This window comes from Tiliqua scincoides, chromosome 15 (genome assembly GCF_035046505.1).
Source record: "Tiliqua scincoides isolate rTilSci1 chromosome 15, rTilSci1.hap2, whole genome shotgun sequence".
NCBI classification, from domain to species: Eukaryota; Metazoa; Chordata; class Lepidosauria; order Squamata; family Scincidae; genus Tiliqua; species Tiliqua scincoides.
Genome location: NC_089835.1, coordinates 4,880,773 through 4,885,880, shown reverse-complemented (window position 1 = coordinate 4,885,880; position 5,108 = coordinate 4,880,773).

The following is a 5,108-nucleotide window of genomic DNA, read 5'->3' as shown; positions in this document are numbered from 1 at the left end:
TGGCCTCCAGCAAACAGGCAGGCGCAGAGCCAGTCAGTCACTGTGCGAGCCGCCTTCTGGAAGCGAGCCACGCTGCGTCTTGCGGGCAAGGGTCCCGTGTCACGGACTGTGCTTGCTGGGGGCAGGCGCCGCCTTCTCCTCTCCTGGCGGTGTGAAGCTGTGCCGGCCAGCGAGAGTGCCCTGCACCCCGAGGGCGTGACATGGGCTCCGTCGCATGTTTGCCGTGACGACACCCAAGTGTCCCTCTGGAGACTCCCTCTCTGAGGTTCGACTCAAGAGAAGACGTGGCTGGGCTTGGAGGAAAGGGGAGGGGGAAGGCCTGGGACGAGAAGAGCAGTTTTCGGGGGGGGGATGGGCTCTCTTCTTCCCCTCCTCCTACTGCCTTGAGAAGGCACAGCGTGAAACCTCCGCTCTGGTTCCTTTTCCCAACCCAGGGCCAGTGCAGGAAAATGGGGGGCCACCTCTTGTCCCTGAACTTTGAGCAGGAGCACAAGTTCATCGCGACCCAACTGACCCGGAAGTCGTTCAGCGAAGATGTCTGGATGGGGCTCTCTGTCACCAAGGAGGTGAGTTCTGGGCCCGTCCCATCCTGGGCAGCTGCTGCCTGTGAGGGGCCTCTGGCATCCCCCCCAAGCCACCACACACGTGGGGGGATGAGGCCTGAGGTCTTCGTCCTTGTGCCCGGCCACCTGGCAGTGCCAGTGAACCAGCGTGTCTCTCTTCCCTCCTCAGACCTGCAACTGGGACTGGTCCGATAACAGCCTTCTGACGTACAGCGCGTGGGGCGACGTCACTGATGACCTGAGAAACAAGCACTGTGCTGTCCTGGGGGGGTCGTCAAGTGAGTGAGGAAAAGGACAGCATTCGGGTGGAGAGGCCAACGGGAGGGCAGAGCGAGATCCACGCAGGAGGAGAAGGGCAGGTTCTAGCCAGGGCAAGGTGATGGGTGGGGCCTCCAAAGCCCCACCGGTCCTGGGGCTGCCACTTTGGCTTCCTGCAGGAGGCCCCAAGGCAGGCTCTGCTTTCTCTTCACAGGTTTCATGAAGTGGAATCACAGGTCCTGCTCCGACAAGCACGCCTTCATCTGCAAGGTGACTCCGCTGTAAGTCAAGGGGGGCTGATTCCTGCCTGGGTCCTCTCCCTGGATTGCCGGCAGGGGCCCCAAGGCAGGCTCTGCTTTCTCTTCACAGGGCTCTGAAAACGGCATTGCATGACGTGCATAAACCAATCTCCCTTCCTCTGCCCACTACTCCTCCTCCGCAAATTGTAAATCTCCACCATGAATGAAGCCACCAGTAGGCTGGCAGCAACAGCAACACCTGGAGGAGATGCTGGTGCAAGTCTCCACACCTGCACCCCCCTCTGCAAAACTTGCAGGCCCCCCATTTTCTCCCCTAATCCCCCTTCTCTCTGAATCCCCTCCCCACGCCCGGTCCCGCTCTCATACAACTGCAAATAAACTTCTCCGGAACAAACAAAACATGTTGATTCTGTCCGTGTTCTCTGGTGCTCGAGGCCGGGGGGGGGGTGGGGGGGCCTGGCTGGCCGAGACCTCCAGAGCTCCAGCCCGGTTCTGTTTGCAAGCGTGACCCGTCTTTCCAGTGACTGGCTGGCTTTCCTTGCCGGTGCAAACAGAACACCCCTCTGGGGTCCACTGGGAAGGCCCCGAGGGCAGAATGACCACTTTTGCAGGGCCAAGGGGTAAGGGGGTGTCGAGAAGTCCCACAGGGTCCCTCCAAGGGTGTCTCCTTTGTCCCTCAGCTTTGGGAGGCGGAAATTAACTTCCAGGAGGTTGCATGTACCCATCATGGCTTGACACCTGTGATGAACTTTTGTTCACAGACCTGTTCAATCCCCTTTTCAAGGCACCCAGGTGCCATCCCCACATCCTGTGACAAGGGGTTCCACAGACTACTGACACGCTGGGTAAAGAAATATTTCCTTTTGTCTGTCCGAACTCTCCCAACACTCGATTTTAGTGGCTGTTCCCTGGTTCTGGTGTTATGTGCGAGGGAAAGAGCATCTCTCTATCCGCTCTGTCCATCCCCTGCATAATTTTGTGTCTCAAGCTCGTGAACTTTTTTCAGCCGATGCCTCCCCCCCCCACACACACACACCCCAGGGCAAGTTTTGACCTCCAACTTCTTTTGTAATCCCTACAAGCAAAACCATAATGACAAATGGCCAGGAGAAAAAGGCCAGAAGCAAGAGCTTCAGCAGAGCGCGTTGGGGAGAAGACTGGGCCATCGAGCATCCTGAAAGGGCTCCAGGAGGATCTTTCAAGACTGGGAGAATGGGCAACCAATAGCAAATGCAGTTCAGTGCACAGCAAGTGCTGCACAAGGGGGGAGGGGGTCCCAGCTTCCTAAACATTAGGTCCTCTTTAATGGTGGGTTTGGAATCTATCTGACCCACCACCGCTCCAAACTCAAACCCACCAGGACTTCCAGGAAGCAAAAACCAGAAGTGTCTGCCAGAAGGCTCTGGCAGGCGTTCTTAAGCAGGGGGAGGTCGCGGGCCGCACCTCAGCAAAGAGGTTCGGTCCAAGGATGCAATTTGATTGCAGTTTTCTGCATCCATGGGGTAAAACAGTGGAGAAAAGGCGGTTTGACTGTGCAGATTCTGCTGGGGTACGGAGAAGGCACAAGCTGGGTTTGGAAGCCAAGCTCTTCTCTTCCAACCGTAATTCTGTGCTGTAGTTGCCCCTCTGAGCACTTCACCCTCAAGGATTCGAGGCCGCCAACCCCCCACTGTACTCAAGAAGACGCCCCTTCAGAAACAAGTGCTTTATTCTGGGAATTAAAACAGTTACTTAGAAGAAGACATTTAGAATTAATTGGAATTAAATGCATTTAGAGTTAACAAGAGAGCAGCCTACCGAAAACGAACTCCATTTTCCAACCACACTCACCCAGTGTGGCTCACCTCTCCTGGACGTTCACGGCCAAAGTCCAAGAGGCGAGAGACAGAGTCCTAGTAAAATAGTGGACCTTTCCACTTGGTTCCCACCCACCCCCAACCAATCAGAAATTGGACTTGCCCACACCTCCTAGTAGGCTACCTGAGTGGCGGTAATTTACTCATGGCTTCTAGTCCCCCTTCCTCCTTAACGCTCACAGCTGAAGCCCACCATACAGTCAAGGTGTCCCTGACCAACTACCAGGTATCGCCACACTCTTCAAGGGGCACATTATGCCCCAAAGAAAGTGCAGCTTGGTCATTTCGGTCACCATCGAGTCCCACCTAGAGTTGTAGAAAAGTCATTTAGTCTGGGGACCACACATTTACACACACACACACACACACACACACACACACACACACACACACACACACACACACCCAGCATACAACAAAATTATTTTCAGTAATAGTCATGGCCAGAAAATAGACACACAAACAGGGGATGAGAGTCAGTGCCCTCCCCTTACACAGAGTTCTCACTGATATACTGCCCCTGCCTTTGGAGGTTCACTGTAGCCAACATGGTTAACAGTCACTGATAGACCTCAAGCCCACCTTGGATGGTTAGAATCCGCTTTCAAAGGCATCTCTGGCAGTGACCAACAACAGCCAAACTTCCCACCCCCACATTTACTTCCAGCCCCCTCCTCCTATTCAACAAGCTGCTGGAACTCTGCGTGACCTGAGAGTGGCAAAGAAGAAAGCACTTTTCACGTGTTCTCTTCTTTTGATGATGGTGCCCTAAACATGTTCTTTGGACATGCAAAGTCATGAGACTGCAGGTCACCCATCGTTCGTGCTCAAGATCCGGAGCAGCATTGCGTGGACCTCCTCGTCCATGAAACCCTGGAGCAGAGAAAGAGGCTACCTCCAGCAGGGCAGCCAAATGCCATCTTCATCTCCACTTGCCACTGGCTCTCAGTGAGTGGAGGAAGCATCTCCTTTCTTGGCCCCAAAGATTTGGGACATGCTCTCTGACATCCTTACCTGGGCTGCGTTCAGCAGGTGGGTTCTGTAGATGGCTACAATATCCTGATGGTTCTTCTGGACAACCTGAAACCGTTCAGGGAGCAAGTGAGGTGGAGCTAACAGAGTGAAATGGAGGAGCAAAACGGTGGAGCAAAACGTAGCACACTCTCAAAAATCCATGGGCTATGTCAGAATGCCAGATGCAAAGGAGGGCACCAGGCTGAGGTCTCTTGTTATCTGGTGTGCTCCCTGGGGCATTTGGTGGGCCGCTGTGAGATACAGGAAGCTGGACCAGATGGGCCTCTGGCCTGCTCCAGCGGGGCTGTTCTTATGTTCTTAAACTACAATTCCCAGGAGGCCTTGCAGGTCTCTTGTTATCTGGTGTGCTCCCTGGGGCATTAGGTGGGCCGCTGTGAGATACAGGAAGCTGGACTAGATGGGCCTATGGCCTGATCCAGTGGAGCTGTTCTTATGTTCTTAACTACAATTCCCAGGAGGCCTTGCAGGTCTCTTGTTATCTGGTGTGCTCCCTGGGGCATTTGGTGGGCCGCTGTGAGATACGGGAAGCTGGACTAGATGGGCCTATGGCCTGATCCAGTGGGGCTGTTCTTATGTTCTTAACTACAATTCCCAGGAGGCCTTGCAGGTCTCTTGTTATCTGGTGTGCTCCCTGGGGCATCTGGTGGGCTGCTGTGAGATACAGGAAGCTGGACTACATGAGCCTATGCCCTGAACCAGTGGGGCTGTTCTTATGTTCTTAAACTACAATTCCCAGGAGGCCTTGCAGGTCTCTTGTTATCTGCTGTGCTCCCTGGGGCATTTGGTGGGCCGCTGTGAGATACAGGAAGCTGGACTAGATGGGCCTATGGCCTGACCCAGTGGGGCTGTTCTTATGTTCTCAACTACAATTCCCAGAAGGCCTTGCAGGTCTCTTGTTATCTGGTGTGCTCCCTGGGGCATTTGGTGGGCCGCTGTGAGATACAGGAAGCTGGACTAGATGGGCCTATGGCCTGATCCAGTGGGGCTGTTCTTATGAAAAGGTGCCAATCGGTTTCTCTGGAATTGTTCAGCCCCTCTCATGCCTTTAGCACCACTGAAGCAGAAGAGTGTATTTTCTGACTGAGATCAGTGGTTCTTGTGAGTCATGGTTCCTTTGCAGGCATCTCACCTTCCTG